The sequence below is a fragment of the Paralichthys olivaceus genome, chromosome 9 (assembly GCF_024713975.1).
Source record: "Paralichthys olivaceus isolate ysfri-2021 chromosome 9, ASM2471397v2, whole genome shotgun sequence".
Taxonomy (NCBI): domain Eukaryota; kingdom Metazoa; phylum Chordata; class Actinopteri; order Pleuronectiformes; family Paralichthyidae; genus Paralichthys; species Paralichthys olivaceus.
Window position 1 is genome coordinate 6099665 of NC_091101.1, and position 16629 is coordinate 6116293.

General features: G+C 39.7%; 16 non-coding genes across 16 annotated transcripts; all 16 read left to right on the forward strand.

Annotated features, from left to right (window-relative positions):
• Nucleotides 1–358: 358 nt before the first annotated feature.
• LOC138411575 (U6 spliceosomal RNA) lies at nucleotides 359–465 on the forward strand. The gene has a single exon (XR_011244195.1). It is a non-coding gene; the product is annotated as a U6 spliceosomal RNA (small nuclear RNA).
• Nucleotides 466–1601: 1136 nt separating this feature from the next.
• On the forward strand, nucleotides 1602–1708 carry LOC138411586 (U6 spliceosomal RNA). The gene has a single exon (XR_011244206.1). It is a non-coding gene; the product is annotated as a U6 spliceosomal RNA (small nuclear RNA).
• Nucleotides 1709–2841: 1133 nt separating this feature from the next.
• On the forward strand, nucleotides 2842–2948 carry LOC138411564 (U6 spliceosomal RNA). The gene has a single exon (XR_011244184.1). It is a non-coding gene; the product is annotated as a U6 spliceosomal RNA (small nuclear RNA).
• Nucleotides 2949–3599: 651 nt separating this feature from the next.
• Nucleotides 3600–3706, forward strand: LOC138411593 (U6 spliceosomal RNA). The gene has a single exon (XR_011244213.1). It is a non-coding gene; the product is annotated as a U6 spliceosomal RNA (small nuclear RNA).
• Nucleotides 3707–4880: 1174 nt separating this feature from the next.
• On the forward strand, nucleotides 4881–4987 carry LOC138411597 (U6 spliceosomal RNA). Its single transcript, XR_011244217.1, has one exon. It is a non-coding gene; the product is annotated as a U6 spliceosomal RNA (small nuclear RNA).
• A 1174-nt stretch (nucleotides 4988–6161) lies between these two features.
• Nucleotides 6162–6268, forward strand: LOC138411549 (U6 spliceosomal RNA). Its single transcript, XR_011244169.1, has one exon. It is a non-coding gene; the product is annotated as a U6 spliceosomal RNA (small nuclear RNA).
• Nucleotides 6269–6919: 651 nt separating this feature from the next.
• Nucleotides 6920–7026, forward strand: LOC138411555 (U6 spliceosomal RNA). The gene has a single exon (XR_011244175.1). It is a non-coding gene; the product is annotated as a U6 spliceosomal RNA (small nuclear RNA).
• Nucleotides 7027–8200: 1174 nt separating this feature from the next.
• Nucleotides 8201–8307, forward strand: LOC138411556 (U6 spliceosomal RNA). Its single transcript, XR_011244176.1, has one exon. It is a non-coding gene; the product is annotated as a U6 spliceosomal RNA (small nuclear RNA).
• Nucleotides 8308–8958: 651 nt separating this feature from the next.
• On the forward strand, nucleotides 8959–9065 carry LOC138411557 (U6 spliceosomal RNA). Its single transcript, XR_011244177.1, has one exon. It is a non-coding gene; the product is annotated as a U6 spliceosomal RNA (small nuclear RNA).
• Nucleotides 9066–9716: 651 nt separating this feature from the next.
• Nucleotides 9717–9823, forward strand: LOC138411558 (U6 spliceosomal RNA). The gene has a single exon (XR_011244178.1). It is a non-coding gene; the product is annotated as a U6 spliceosomal RNA (small nuclear RNA).
• A 1132-nt stretch (nucleotides 9824–10955) lies between these two features.
• Nucleotides 10956–11062, forward strand: LOC138411559 (U6 spliceosomal RNA). Its single transcript, XR_011244179.1, has one exon. It is a non-coding gene; the product is annotated as a U6 spliceosomal RNA (small nuclear RNA).
• A 1132-nt stretch (nucleotides 11063–12194) lies between these two features.
• LOC138411590 (U6 spliceosomal RNA) lies at nucleotides 12195–12301 on the forward strand. Its single transcript, XR_011244210.1, has one exon. It is a non-coding gene; the product is annotated as a U6 spliceosomal RNA (small nuclear RNA).
• A 651-nt stretch (nucleotides 12302–12952) lies between these two features.
• On the forward strand, nucleotides 12953–13059 carry LOC138411560 (U6 spliceosomal RNA). Its single transcript, XR_011244180.1, has one exon. It is a non-coding gene; the product is annotated as a U6 spliceosomal RNA (small nuclear RNA).
• A 1174-nt stretch (nucleotides 13060–14233) lies between these two features.
• Nucleotides 14234–14340, forward strand: LOC138411561 (U6 spliceosomal RNA). Its single transcript, XR_011244181.1, has one exon. It is a non-coding gene; the product is annotated as a U6 spliceosomal RNA (small nuclear RNA).
• Nucleotides 14341–14991: 651 nt separating this feature from the next.
• LOC138411562 (U6 spliceosomal RNA) lies at nucleotides 14992–15098 on the forward strand. Its single transcript, XR_011244182.1, has one exon. It is a non-coding gene; the product is annotated as a U6 spliceosomal RNA (small nuclear RNA).
• A 651-nt stretch (nucleotides 15099–15749) lies between these two features.
• Nucleotides 15750–15856, forward strand: LOC138411563 (U6 spliceosomal RNA). The gene has a single exon (XR_011244183.1). It is a non-coding gene; the product is annotated as a U6 spliceosomal RNA (small nuclear RNA).
• The last annotated feature ends 773 nt before the right edge of the window (nucleotides 15857–16629 follow it).

Below are 16629 nucleotides of genomic sequence, written 5' to 3' on the forward strand. Positions count from 1 at the left end.
TTATTTATTATTTTTTGAACATTAATGTGAAGCACAATAAACATTGTCATTCATTTTTCAAAATGACCTTGTGATAGTGTTGATTTTGCACACGCATGCTATTTATACCCATATTTAACCTAATATAATGAAAAATTACAATTTTGGCCCACGAGCCTCCCCCCGATTAAATTTTGGCCCTCCAGAGGGAAGAATTTGGGCACCCCTGATGTAGCCAATACAAATGTATTGTTGACATCCATTAATGTGCTGCCTAAAATGGGGGTGACCAAAGTATAGCTGCCTTCATTCTGAACCGCAGCAAAGGGTCCGCTAACCTGAGGGGGGTATATAAAGCGAGCACTGCTGTGGGGTTGATGTACTTGCTTCGGCAGTACATATAATAAATTGGATACGATACAGAGAAGATTAGCATGGCCCCTGCGAAAGGATGACACGCAAATTCGTGAAGCGTTTCCACATTTTGGTCCAAAATGCACAAATGTAAATCTATACATACCTGGTCTTTATTTCTACATATGTATATCTTCTATTTCTTCTTGCCTTACTTGATTTTTATATTGCTATGTTTATACCTGCCTTTGCTCTTTCTCAGGGGCTCTGTAACATCTGAATTTCCTGACGGAGATTAATAGAGTACTTCTGATTCAGAAATTGAACTTTGGCACAAGCCAAGGCTATGTTGTGAAAACTAAGTTCCACTCGTGGTCCAAAAGTCCGAAAATTCAGTCGAATAAAAAGCAGGAGAAGTCCACTTAAAAGCAGCAGAGTTTTATTGTCCACAAGAAAACCAGAGAGCATTCAGTAGTGAGCCTGGGCTGCACCAGAGAAAAGCTCTGCCTAAGACTTGTGTGATGCTGTCTAATTAACCTTTTAGAGACCACACCTGTCAGCATTTCATTGGTCTATCATTACATCGTGGCCACACCTGTCAGCATTTCATTGGTCTATCATTACATCGTGGCCTAAGCCCATTGGTTACTTTAGTTTGCCTTTGGAATTGCTCACTGAACATTTTGGGACTTTCCACAGGAAGTTTCCTGTTTTACCCAGACATGCCCAGGCATGTCTCTTTTACTTTTAAACAGTTTTGGTCATTCTTGACACCATTATATTCTGTTCAATTAGTTTAATATTTTTTTTAAAAGATATTGTGCTTACTTTTGACACCCTTATGTTTCAGTTTTGTCAGATTGCCTTTTTTTAAAAGGTTATTATTGCTACACACAAGTTATACACACAAGTCATACTGGATTATGCAGTAAACAGATGATTCCTCTGTGTAATCATCTTAAAATGAATGTTCTGATAGGGATGTTCAGAATCCAAAGAGGGTATGCTTTGACCTGTGGCCAGAATGTAGCTGTCAGAGGAAAAGAACGATGAGGCACCGCCCCCTTCTTTTATACCCTGACTATCTTTATGAAATTCACACAGTACAAACTGGAAGGATGTAGCCAATACAAATGTATTGTTGACATCCGTTAATGTGCTGCCTAAAACGGGGGTGACCAAAGTATAGCTGCCTTCATTCTGAACCGCGGCAAAGGGTCCGCTAACCTGAGGGGAGTATATAAAGCGAGCACTGCTGTGGGGTTGATGTACTTGCTTCGGCAGTACATATAATAAATTGGATACGATACAGAGAAGATTAGCATGGCCCCTGCGAAAGGATGACACGCAAATTCGTGAAGCGTTTCCACATTTTGGTCCAAAATGCACAAATGTAAGTCTATACATACCTGGTCTTTATTTCTACATATATATATCTTTTTTTTCTTTTTGCCTTACTTGATTTTTATATTGCTATGTTTATACCTGCTTTTGCTCTTTCTCAGGGGCTCTGTAACATCTGAATTTCCTGACGGAGATTAATAGAGTACTTCTGATTAAGAAATTGAACTTTGGCACAAGCCAAGGCTATGTTGTGAAAACTAAGTTCCACTCGTGGTCCAAAAGTCCGAAAATTCAGTCGAATAAAAAGCAGGAGAAGTCCACTTAAAAGCAGCACATTTTTTATTGTCCACAAGGAAACCAGAGAGCATTCAGTAGTGAGCCTGAGCTGCACCAGAGAAAAGCTCTGCCTAAGACTTGTGTGATGCTGTCTAATTAACCTTTTAGAGACCACACCTGTCAGCATTTCATTAGTCTATCATTACATCGTGGCCACACCTGTCAGCATTTCATTGGTCTATCATTACATCGTGGCCTAAGCCCATTGGTTACTTTAGTTTGCCTTTGGAATTGCTCACTGAACATTTTGGGACTTTCCACAGGAAGTTTCCTGTTTTACCCAGACATTCCCAGGCATGTCTCTTTTACTTTTAAACAGTTTTGGTCATTCTTGACACCATTATCTTCTGTTCAATTAGTTTAATATTTTTTTTTAAAGATATTGTGCTTACTTTTGACACCCTTATGTTTCAGTTTTGTCAGATTGCCTTTTCTTGAAAGGTTATTATTGCTACACACAAGTTATACACACACGTCATACTGGATTATGCAGTAAACATTTCCTCTGTGTAATCATCTTAAAATGAATGTTCTGATAGAGATGTTCAGAATCCAAAGAGGGTATGCTTTGACCTGTGGCCAGAATGTAGCTGTCAGAGGAAAAGAACGATGAGGCACCACCCCCTTCTTTTATACCTTGAGCATCTTTATGAAATTCACACAGTACAAACTGGAAGGATGTAGCCAATACAAATGTATTGTTGACATCCGTTAATGTGCTGCCTAAAATGGGGGTGACCAAAGTATAGCTGCCTTCATTCTGAACCGCAGCAAAGGGTCCGCTAACCTGAGGGGAGTATATAAAGCGAGCACTGCTGTGGGGTTGATGTACTTGCTTCGGCAGTACATATAATAAATTGGATACGATACAGAGAAGATTAGCATGGCCCCTGCAAAAGGATGACACGCAAATTCGTGAAGCATTTCCACATTTTGGTTCAAAATGCACGAATGTAAATCTATACATACCTGGTCTTTATTTCTACATATGTATATCTTTTATTTCTTTTTGCCTTACTTGATTTTTATATTGCTATGTTTATACCTGCTTTTGCTCTTTCTCAGGGGCTCTGTAACATCTGAATTTCCCGACGGAGATTAATAAAGTACTTCTGATTCAGAAATTGAACTTTGGCACAAGCCAAGGCTACTTTCATCTTTCTCTACGTCAATGTTATGGGAAAGGAGGCTGTCTGTTTCCCTTGTCGCCCACGAAGTATTATCCTCGTGAAAGAATGTTAGATTATGCAGTCAACATTTCCTCAGTATAATCATATTAAAATGAATGTTCGGATAGGGATGTTCAGAATCAAAAGAGGGTATGCTTTGACCTGTGGCCAGAATGTAGCTGTCAGAGGAAAAGAACGATGAGGCACCGCCCCCTTCTTTTATACCCTGAGCATCTTTATGAAATTCACACAGTACAAACTGGAAGGATGTAGCCAATACAAATGTATTGTTGACATCCGTTAATGTACTGCCTAAAACGGGGGTGACCAAAGTATAGCTGCCTTCATTCTGAACCACAGCAAAGGGTCCGCTAACCTGAGGGGAGTATATAAAGCGAGCACTGCTGTGGGGTTGATGTACTTGCTTCGACAGTACATATAATAAATTGGATACGATACAGAGAAGATTAGCATGGCCCCTGCGAAAGGATGACACGCAAATTCGTGAAGCGTTTCCACATTTTGGTCCAAAATGCACAAATGTAAATCTATACATACCTGGTCTTTATTTCTACATATGTATATATTTTATTTCTTCTTGCCTTACTTGATTTTTATATTGCTATGTTTATACCTGCCTTTGCTCTTTCTCAGGGGCTCTGTAACATCTGAATTTCCTGACGGAGATTAATAGAGTACTTCTGATTAAGAAATTGAACTTTGGCACAAGCCAAGGCTATGTTGTGAAAACCAAGTTCCACTCGTGGTCCAAAAGTCCGAAAATTCAGTCGAATAAAAAGCAGGAGAAGTCCACTTAAAAGCAGCAGAGTTTTATTGTCCACAAGAAAACCAGAGAGCATTCAGTAGTGAGCCTGAGCTGCACCAGAGAAAAGCTCTGCCTAAGACTTGTGTGATGCTGTCTAATTAACCTTTTAGAGACCACACCTGTCAGCATTTCATTGGTCTATCATTACATCGTGGCCACACCTGTCAGCATTTCATTGGTCTATCATTACATCGTGGCCACACCTGTCAGCATTTCATTGGTCTATCATTACATCGTGGCCTAAGCCCATTGGTTACTTTAGTTTGCCTTTGGAATTGCTCACTGAACATTTTGGGACTTTCCACAGGAAGTTTCCTGTTTTACCCAGACATGCCCAGGCATGTCTCTTTTACTTTTAAACAGTTTTGGTCATTCTTGACACCATTATCTTCTGTTAAATTAGTTTAATATTTTTTTTTAAAGATATTGTGCTTACTTTTGACACCCTTATGTTTCAGTTTTGTCAGATTGCCTTTTCTTGAAAGGTTATTATTGCTACACACAAGTTATACACACACGTCATACTGGATTATGCAGTAAACATTTCCTCTGTGTAATCATCTTAAAATGAATGTTCTGATAGGGATGTTCAGAATCCAAAGAGGGTATGCTTTGACCTGTGGCCAGAATGTAGCTGTCAGAGGAAAAGAACGATGAGGCACCGCCCCCTTCTTTTATACCCTAAGCATCTTTATGAAATTCACACAGTACAAACTGGAAGGATGTAGCCAATACAAATGTATTGTTGACATCCGTTAATGTACTGCCTAAAACGGGGGTGACCAAAGTATAGCTGCCTTCATTCTGAACCACAGCAAAGGGTCCGCTAACCTGAGGGGAGTATATAAAGCGAGCACTGCTGTGGGGTTGATGTACTTGCTTCGGCAGTACATATAATAAATTGGATACGATACAGAGAAGATTAGCATGGCCCCTGCGAAAGGATGACACGCAAATTCGTGAAGCGTTTCCACATTTTGGTCCAAAATGCACAAATGTAAATCTATACATACCTGGTCTTTATTTCTACATATGTATATCTTTTATTTCTTTTTGCCTTACTTGATTTTTATATTGCTATGTTTATACCTGCCTTTGCTCTTTCTCAGGGGCTCTGTAACATCTGAATTTCCTGACGGAGATTAATAGAGTACTTCTGATTAAGAAATTGAACTTTGGCACAAGCCAAGGCTATGTTGTGAAAACCAAGTTCCACTCGTGGTCCAAAAGTCCGAAAATTCAGTCGAATAAAAAGCAGGAGAAGTCCACTTAAAAGCAGCAGAGTTTTATTGTCCACAAGAAAACCAGAGAGCATTCAGTAGTGAGCCTGAGCTGCACCAGAGAAAAGCTCTGCCTAAGACTTGTGTGATGCTGTCTAATTAACCTTTTAGAGACCACACCTGTCAGCATTTCATTGGTCTATCATTACATCGTGGCCACACCTGTCAGCATTTCATTGGTCTATCATTACATCGTGGCCACACCTGTCAGCATTTCATTGGTCTATCATTACATCGTGGCCTAAGCCCATTGGTTACTTTAGTTTGCCTTTGGAATTGCTCACTGAACATTTTGGGACTTTCCACAGGAAGTTTCCTGTTTTACCCAGACATGCCCAGGCATGTCTCTTTTACTTTTAAACAGTTTTGGTCATTCTTGACACCATTATCTTCTGTTCAATTAGTTTAATATTTTTTTTTAAAGATATTGTGCTTACTTTTGACACCCTTATGTTTCAGTTTTGTCAGATTGCCTTTTCTTGAAAGGTTATTATTGCTACACACAAGTTATACACACACGTCATACTGGATTATGCAGTAAACATTTCCTCTGTGTAATCATCTTAAAATGAATGTTCTGATAGGGATGTTCAGAATCCAAAGAGGGTATGCTTTGACCTGTGGCCAGAATGTAGCTTTCAGAGGAAAAGAACGATGAGGCACCGCCCCCTTCTTTTATACCTTGAGCATCTTTATGAAATTCACACAGTACAAACTGGAAGGATGTAGCCAATACAAATGTATTGTTGACATCCGTTAATGTGCTGCCTAAAACGGGGGTGACCAAAGTATAGCTGCCTTCATTCTGAACCGCAGCAAAGGGTCCGCTAACCTGAGGGGAGTATATAAAGCGAGCACTGCTGTGGGGTTGATGTACTTGCTTCGGCAGTACATATAATAAATTGGATACGATACAGAGAAGATTAGCATGGCCCCTGCGAAAGGATGACACGCAAATTCGTGAAGCGTTTCCACATTTTGGTTCAAAATGCACGAATGTAAATCTATACATACCTGGTCTTTATTTCTACATATGTATATCTTTTATTTCTTTTTGCCTTACTTGATTTTTATATTGCTATGTTTATACCTGCTTTTGCTCTTTCTCAGGGGCTCTGTAACATCTGAATTTCCCGACGGAGATTAATAAAGTACTTCTGATTCAGAAATTGAACTTTGGCACAAGCCAAGGCTACTTTCATCTTTCTCTACGTCAATGTTATGGGAAAGGAGGCTGTCTGTTTCCCTTGTCGCCCACGAAGTATTATCCTCGTGAAAGAATGTTAGATTATGCAGTCAACATTTCCTCAGTATAATCATATTAAAATGAATGTTCGGATAGGGATGTTCAGAATCAAAAGAGGGTATGCTTTGACCTGTGGCCAGAATGTAGCTGTCAGAGGAAAAGAACGATGAGGCACCGCCCCCTTCTTTTATACCCTGAGCATCTTTATGAAATTCACACAGTACAAACTGGAAGGATGTAGCCAATACAAATGTATTGTTGACATCCGTTAATGTACTGCCTAAAACGGGGGTGACCAAAGTATAGCTGCCTTCATTCTGAACCACAGCAAAGGGTCCGCTAACCTGAGGGGAGTATATAAAGCGAGCACTGCTGTGGGGTTGATGTACTTGCTTCGGCAGTACATATAATAAATTGGATACGATACAGAGAAGATTAGCATGGCCCCTGCGAAAGGATGACACGCAAATTCGTGAAGCGTTTCCACATTTTGGTCCAAAATGCACAAATGTAAATCTATACATACCTGGTCTTTATTTCTACATATGTATATATTTTATTTCTTCTTGCCTTACTTGATTTTTATATTGCTATGTTTATACCTGCCTTTGCTCTTTCTCAGGGGCTCTGTAACATCTGAATTTCCTGACGGAGATTAATAGAGTACTTCTGATTAAGAAATTGAACTTTGGCACAAGCCAAGGCTATGTTGTGAAAACCAAGTTCCACTCGTGGTCCAAAAGTCCGAAAATTCAGTCGAATAAAAAGCAGGAGAAGTCCACTTAAAAGCAGCAGAGTTTTATTGTCCACAAGAAAACCAGAGAGCATTCAGTAGTGAGCCTGAGCTGCACCAGAGAAAAGCTCTGCCTAAGACTTGTGTGATGCTGTCTAATTAACCTTTTAGAGACCACACCTGTCAGCATTTCATTGGTCTATCATTACATCGTGGCCACACCTGTCAGCATTTCATTGGTCTATCATTACATCGTGGCCACACCTGTCAGCATTTCATTGGTCTATCATTACATCGTGGCCTAAGCCCATTGGTTACTTTAGTTTGCCTTTGGAATTGCTCACTGAACATTTTGGGACTTTCCACAGGAAGTTTCCTGTTTTACCCAGACATGCCCAGGCATGTCTCTTTTACTTTTAAACAGTTTTGGTCATTCTTGACACCATTATCTTCTGTTAAATTAGTTTAATATTTTTTTTTAAAGATATTGTGCTTACTTTTGACACCCTTATGTTTCAGTTTTGTCAGATTGCCTTTTCTTGAAAGGTTATTATTGCTACACACAAGTTATACACACACGTCATACTGGATTATGCAGTAAACATTTCCTCTGTGTAATCATCTTAAAATGAATGTTCTGATAGGGATGTTCAGAATCCAAAGAGGGTATGCTTTGACCTGTGGCCAGAATGTAGCTTTCAGAGGAAAAGAACGATGAGGCACCGCCCCCTTCTTTTATACCTTGAGCATCTTTATGAAATTCACACAGTACAAACTGGAAGGATGTAGCCAATACAAATGTATTGTTGACATCCGTTAATGTGCTGCCTAAAATGGGGGTGACCAAAGTATAGCTGCCTTCATTCTGAACCGCAGCAAAGGGTCCGCTAACCTGAGGGGAGTATATAAAGCGAGCACTGCTGTGGGGTTGATGTACTTGCTTCGGCAGTACATATAATAAATTGGATACGATACAGAGAAGATTAGCATGGCCCCTGCGAAAGGATGACACGCAAATTCGTGAAGCGTTTCCACATTTTGGTCCAAAATGCACAAATGTAAATCTATACATACCTGGTCTTTATTTCTACATATGTATATCTTTTATTTCTTTTTGCCTTACTTGATTTTTATATTGTTATGTTTATACCTGCTTTTGCTCTTTCTCAGGGGCTCTGTAATATCTGAATTTCCCGACGGAGATTAATAAAGTACTTCTGATTCAGAAATTGAACTTTGGCACAAGCCAAGGCTACTTTCATCTTTCTCTACGTCAATGTTATGGGAAAGGAGGCTGTCTGTTTCCCTTGTCGCCCACTAAGTATTATCCTCGTGAAAGAATGTTAGATTATGCAGTCAACATTTCCTCTGTGTAATCATATTAAAATGAATGTTCTGATAGGGATGTTCAGAATCAAAAGAGGGTATGCTTTGACCTGTGGCCAGAATGTAGCTGTCAGAGGAAAAGAACGATGAGGCACCGCCCCCTTCTTTTATACCCTAAGCATCTTTATGAAATTCACACAGTACAAACTGGAAGGATGTAGCCAATACAAATGTATTGTTGACATCCGTTAATGTACTGCCTAAAACGGGGGTGACCAAAGTATAGCTGCCTTCATTCTGAACCGCAGCAAAGGGTCCGCTAACCTGAGGGGAGTATATAAAGCGAGCACTGCTGTGGGGTTGATGTACTTGCTTCGGCAGTACATATAATAAATTGGATACGATACAGAGAAGATTAGCATGGCCCCTGCGAAAGGATGACACGCAAATTCGTGAAGCGTTTCCACATTTTGGTCCAAAATGCACAAATGTAAATCTATACATACCTGGTCTTTATTTCTACATATGTATATCTTTTATTTCTTTTTGCCTTACTTGATTTTTATATTGCTATGTTTATACCTGCTTTTGCTCTTTCTCAGGGGCTCTGTAATATCTGAATTTCCCGACGGAGATTAATAAAGTACTTCTGATTCAGAAATTGAACTTTGGCACAAGCCAAGGCTACTTTCATCTTTCTCTACGTCAATGTTATGGGAAAGGAGGCTGTCTGTTTCCCTTGTCGCCCACTAAGTATTATCCTCGTGAAAGAATGTTAGATTATGCAGTCAACATTTCCTCTGTGTAATCATATTAAAATGAATGTTCTGATAGGGATGTTCAGAATCAAAAGAGGGTATGCTTTGACCTGTGGCCAGAATGTAGCTGTCAGAGGAAAAGAACGATGAGGCACCGCCCCCTTCTTTTATACCCTAAGCATCTTTATGAAATTCACACAGTACAAACTGGAAGGATGTAGCCAATACAAATGTATTGTTGACATCCGTTAATGTACTGCCTAAAACGGGGGTGACCAAAGTATAGCTGCCTTCATTCTGAACCACAGCAAAGGGTCCGCTAACCTGAGGGGAGTATATAAAGCGAGCACTGCTGTGGGGTTGATGTACTTGCTTCGGCAGTACATATAATAAATTGGATACGATACAGAGAAGATTAGCATGGCCCCTGCGAAAGGATGACACGCAAATTCGTGAAGCGTTTCCACATTTTGGTCCAAAATGCACAAATGTAAATCTATACATACCTGGTCTTTATTTCTACATATGTATATCTTTTATTTCTTTTTGCCTTACTTGATTTTTATATTGCTATGTTTATACCTGCCTTTGCTCTTTCTCAGGGGCTCTGTAACATCTGAATTTCCTGACGGAGATTAATAGAGTACTTCTGATTAAGAAATTGAACTTTGGCACAAGCCAAGGCTATGTTGTGAAAACCAAGTTCCACTCGTGGTCCAAAAGTCCGAAAATTCAGTCGAATAAAAAGCAGGAGAAGTCCACTTAAAAGCAGCAGAGTTTTATTGTCCACAAGAAAACCAGAGAGCATTCAGTAGTGAGCCTGAGCTGCACCAGAGAAAAGCTCTGCCTAAGACTTGTGTGATGCTGTCTAATTAACCTTTTAGAGACCACACCTGTCAGCATTTCATTGGTCTATCATTACATCGTGGCCACACCTGTCAGCATTTCATTGGTCTATCATTACATCGTGGCCTAAGCCCATTGGTTACTTTAGTTTGCCTTTGGAATTGCTCACTGAACATTTTGGGACTTTCCACAGGAAGTTTCCTGTTTTACCCAGACATGCCCAGGCATGTCTCTTTTACTTTTAAACAGTTTTGGTCATTCTTGACACCATTATCTTCTGTTCAATTAGTTTAATATTTTTTTTTAAAGATATTGTGCTTACTTTTGACACCCTTATGTTTCAGTTTTGTCAGATTGCCTTTTCTTGAAAGGTTATTATTGCTACACACAAGTTATACACACACGTCATACTGGATTATGCAGTAAACATTTCCTCTGTGTAATCATCTTAAAATGAATGTTCTGATAGAGATGTTCAGAATCCAAAGAGGGTATGCTTTGACCTGTGGCCAGAATGTAGCTTTCAGAGGAAAAGAACGATGAGGCACCGCCCCCTTCTTTTATACCTTGAGCATCTTTATGAAATTCACACAGTACAAACTGGAAGGATGTAGCCAATACAAATGTATTGTTGACATCCGTTAATGTGCTGCCTAAAATGGGGGTGACCAAAGTATAGCTGCCTTCATTCTGAACCACAGCAAAGGGTCCGCTAACCTGAGGGGAGTATATAAAGCGAGCACTGCTGTGGGGTTGATGTACTTGCTTCGGCAGTACATATAATAAATTGGATACGATACAGAGAAGATTAGCATGGCCCCTGCGAAAGGATGACACGCAAATTCGTGAAGCGTTTCCACATTTTGGTCCAAAATGCACAAATGTAAATCTATACATACCTGGTCTTTATTTCTACATATGTATATCTTTTATTTCTTTTTGCCTTACTTGATTTTTATATTGCTATGTTTATACCTGCCTTTGCTCTTTCTCAGGGGCTCTGTAACATCTGAATTTCCTGACGGAGATTAATAGAGTACTTCTGATTAAGAAATTGAACTTTGGCACAAGCCAAGGCTATGTTGTGAAAACCAAGTTCCACTCGTGGTCCAAAAGTCCGAAAATTCAGTCGAATAAAAAGCAGGAGAAGTCCACTTAAAAGCAGCAGAGTTTTATTGTCCACAAGAAAACCAGAGAGCATTCAGTAGTGAGCCTGAGCTGCACCAGAGAAAAGCTCTGCCTAAGACTTGTGTGATGCTGTCTAATTAACCTTTTAGAGACCACACCTGTCAGCATTTCATTGGTCTATCATTACATCGTGGCCACACCTGTCAGCATTTCATTGGTCTATCATTACATCGTGGCCTAAGCCCATTGGTTACTTTAGTTTGCCTTTGGAATTGCTCACTGAACATTTTGGGACTTTCCACAGGAAGTTTCCTGTTTTACCCAGACATGCCCAGGCATGTCTCTTTTACTTTTAAACAGTTTTGGTCATTCTTGACACCATTATCTTCTGTTCAATTAGTTTAATATTTTTTTTTAAAGATATTGTGCTTACTTTTGACACCCTTATGTTTCAGTTTTGTCAGATTGCCTTTTCTTGAAAGGTTATTATTGCTACACACAAGTTATACACACACGTCATACTGGATTATGCAGTAAACATTTCCTCTGTGTAATCATCTTAAAATGAATGTTCTGATAGAGATGTTCAGAATCCAAAGAGGGTATGCTTTGACCTGTGGCCAGAATGTAGCTTTCAGAGGAAAAGAACGATGAGGCACCGCCCCCTTCTTTTATACCTTGAGCATCTTTATGAAATTCACACAGTACAAACTGGAAGGATGTAGCCAATACAAATGTATTGTTGACATCCGTTAATGTGCTGCCTAAAATGGGGGTGACCAAAGTATAGCTGCCTTCATTCTGAACCGCAGCAAAGGGTCCGCTAACCTGAGGGGAGTATATAAAGCGAGCACTGCTGTGGGGTTGATGTACTTGCTTCGGCAGTACATATAATAAATTGGATACGATACAGAGAAGATTAGCATGGCCCCTGCGAAAGGATGACACGCAAATTCGTGAAGCATTTCCACATTTTGGTTCAAAATGCACGAATGTAAATCTATACATACCTGGTCTTTATTTCTACATATGTATATCTTTTATTTCTTTTTGCCTTACTTGATTTTTATATTGCTATGTTTATACCTGCTTTTGCTCTTTCTCAGGGGCTCTGTAACATCTGAATTTCCCGACGGAGATTAATAAAGTACTTCTGATTCAGAAATTGAACTTTGGCACAAGCCAAGGCTACTTTCATCTTTCTCTACGTCAATGTTATGGGAAAGGAGGCTGTCTGTTTCCCTTGTCGCCCACGAAGTATTATCCTCGTGAAAGAATGTTAGATTATGCAGTCAACATTTCCTCAGTATAATCATATTAAAATGAATGTTCGGATAGGGATGTTCAGAATCAAAAGAGGGTATGCTTTGACCTGTGGCCAGAATGTAGCTGTCAGAGGAAAAGAACGATGAGGCACCGCCCCCTTCTTTTATACCCTGAGCATCTTTATGAAATTCACACAGTACAAACTGGAAGGATGTAGCCAATACAAATGTATTGTTGACATCCGTTAATGTACTGCCTAAAACGGGGGTGACCAAAGTATAGCTGCCTTCATTCTGAACCACAGCAAAGGGTCCGCTAACCTGAGGGGAGTATATATAGCGAGCACTGCTGTGGGGTTGATGTACTTGCTTCGGCAGTACATATAATAAATTGGATACGATACAGAGAAGATTAGCATGGCCCCTGCGAAAGGATGACACGCAAATTCGTGAAGCGTTTCCACATTTTGGTCCAAAATGCACAAATGTAAATCTATACATACCTGGTCTTTATTTCTACATATGTATATATTTTATTTCTTCTTGCCTTACTTGATTTTTATATTGCTATGTTTATACCTGCCTTTGCTCTTTCTCAGGGGCTCTGTAACATCTGAATTTCCTGACGGAGATTAATAGAGTACTTCTGATTAAGAAATTGAACTTTGGCACAAGCCAAGGCTATGTTGTGAAAACCAAGTTCCACTCGTGGTCCAAAAGTCCGAAAATTCAGTCGAATAAAAAGCAGGAGAAGTCCACTTAAAAGCAGCAGAGTTTTATTGTCCACAAGAAAACCAGAGAGCATTCAGTAGTGAGCCTGAGCTGCACCAGAGAAAAGCTCTGCCTAAGACTTGTGTGATGCTGTCTAATTAACCTTTTAGAGACCACACCTGTCAGCATTTCATTGGTCTATCATTACATCGTGGCCACACCTGTCAGCATTTCATTGGTCTATCATTACATCGTGGCCACACCTGTCAGCATTTCATTGGTCTATCATTACATCGTGGCCTAAGCCCATTGGTTACTTTAGTTTGCCTTTGGAATTGCTCACTGAACATTTTGGGACTTTCCACAGGAAGTTTCCTGTTTTACCCAGACATGCCCAGGCATGTCTCTTTTACTTTTAAACAGTTTTGGTCATTCTTGACACCATTATCTTCTGTTAAATTAGTTTAATATTTTTTTTTAAAGATATTGTGCTTACTTTTGACACCCTTATGTTTCAGTTTTGTCAGATTGCCTTTTCTTGAAAGGTTATTATTGCTACACACAAGTTATACACACACGTCATACTGGATTATGCAGTAAACATTTCCTCTGTGTAATCATCTTAAAATGAATGTTCTGATAGGGATGTTCAGAATCAAAAGAGGGTATGCTTTGACCTGTGGCCAGAATGTAGCTGTCAGAGGAAAAGAACGATGAGGCACCGCCCCCTTCTTTTATACCCTGAGCATCTTTATGAAATTCACACAGTACAAACTGGAAGGATGTAGCCAATACAAATGTATTGTTGACATCCGTTAATGTGCTGCCTAAAACGGGGGTGACCAAAGTATAGCTGCCTTCATTCTGAACCGCAGCAAAGGGTCCGCTAACCTGAGGGGAGTATATAAAGCGAGCACTGCTGTGGGGTTGATGTACTTGCTTCGGCAGTACATATAATAAATTGGATACGATACAGAGAAGATTAGCATGGCCCCTGCGAAAGGATGACACGCAAATTCGTGAAGCGTTTCCACATTTTGGTCCAAAATGCACAAATGTAAATCTATACATACCTGGTCTTTATTTCTACATATGTATATCTTTTATTTCTTTTTGCCTTACTTGATTTTTATATTGCTATGTTTATACCTGCTTTTGCTCTTTCTCAGGGGCTCTGTAATATCTGAATTTCCCGACGGAGATTAATAAAGTACTTCTGATTCAGAAATTGAACTTTGGCACAAGCCAAGGCTACTTTCATCTTTCTCTACGTCAATGTTATGGGAAAGGAGGCTGTCTGTTTCCCTTGTCGCCCACTAAGTATTATCCTCGTGAAAGAATGTTAGATTATGCAGTCAACATTTCCTCTGTGTAATCATATTAAAATGAATGTTCTGATAGGGATGTTCAGAATCAAAAGAGGGTATGCTTTGACCTGTGGCCAGAATGTAGCTGTCAGAGGAAAAGAACGATGAGGCACCGCCCCCTTCTTTTATACCCTAAGCATCTTTATGAAATTCACACAGTACAAACTGGAAGGATGTAGCCAATACAAATGTATTGTTGACATCCGTTAATGTACTGCCTAAAACGGGGGTGACCAAAGTATAGCTGCCTTCATTCTGAACCGCAGCAAAGGGTCCGCTAACCTGAGGGGAGTATATAAAGCGAGCACTGCTGTGGGGTTGATGTACTTGCTTCGGCAGTACATATAATAAATTGGATACGATACAGAGAAGATTAGCATGGCCCCTGCGAAAGGATGACACGCAAATTCGTGAAGCGTTTCCACATTTTGGTCCAAAATGCACAAATGTAAATCTATACATACCTGGTCTTTATTTCTACATATGTATATCTTTTATTTCTTTTTGCCTTACTTGATTTTTATATTGCTATGTTTATACCTGCTTTTGCTCTTTCTCAGGGGCTCTGTAATATCTGAATTTCCCGACGGAGATTAATAAAGTACTTCTGATTCAGAAATTGAACTTTGGCACAAGCCAAGGCTACTTTCATCTTTCTCTACGTCAATGTTATGGGAAAGGAGGCTGTCTGTTTCCCTTGTCGCCCACTAAGTATTATCCTCGTGAAAGAATGTTAGATTATGCAGTCAACATTTCCTCTGTGTAATCATATTAAAATGAATGTTCTGATAGGGATGTTCAGAATCAAAAGAGGGTATGCTTTGACCTGTGGCCAGAATGTAGCTGTCAGAGGAAAAGAACGATGAGGCACCGCCCCCTTCTTTTATACCCTAAGCATCTTTATGAAATTCACACAGTACAAACTGGAAGGATGTAGCCAATACAAATGTATTGTTGACATCCGTTAATGTACTGCCTAAAACGGGGGTGACCAAAGTATAGCTGCCTTCATTCTGAACCACAGCAAAGGGTCCGCTAACCTGAGGGGAGTATATAAAGCGAGCACTGCTGTGGGGTTGATGTACTTGCTTCGGCAGTACATATAATAAATTGGATACGATACAGAGAAGATTAGCATGGCCCCTGCGAAAGGATGACACGCAAATTCGTGAAGCGTTTCCACATTTTGGTCCAAAATGCACAAATGTAAATCTATACATACCTGGTCTTTATTTCTACATATGTATATCTTTTATTTCTTTTTGCCTTACTTGATTTTTATATTGCTATGTTTATACCTGCCTTTGCTCTTTCTCAGGGGCTCTGTAACATCTGAATTTCCTGACGGAGATTAATAGAGTACTTCTGATTAAGAAATTGAACTTTGGCACAAGCCAAGGCTATGTTGTGAAAACCAAGTTCCACTCGTGGTCCAAAAGTCCGAAAATTCAGTCGAATAAAAAGCAGGAGAAGTCCACTTAAAAGCAGCAGAGTTTTATTGTCCACAAGAAAACCAGAGAGCATTCAGTAGTGAGCCTGAGCTGCACCAGAGAAAAGCTCTGCCTAAGACTTGTGTGATGCTGTCTAATTAACCTTTTAGAGACCACACCTGTCAGCATTTCATTGGTCTATCATTACATCGTGGCCACACCTGTCAGCATTTCATTGGTCTATCATTACATCGTGGCCTAAGCCCATTGGTTACTTTAGTTTGCCTTTGGAATTGCTCACTGAACATTTTGGGACTTTCCACAGGAAGTTTCCTGTTTTACCCAGACATGCCCAGGCATGTCTCTTTTACTTTTAAACAGTTTTGGTCATTCTTGACACCATTATCTTCTGTTCAATTAGTTTAATATTTTTTTTTAAAGATATTGTGCTTACTTTTGACACCCTTATGTTTCAGTTTTGTCAGATTGCCTTTTCTTGAAAGGTTATTATTGCTACACACAAGTTATACA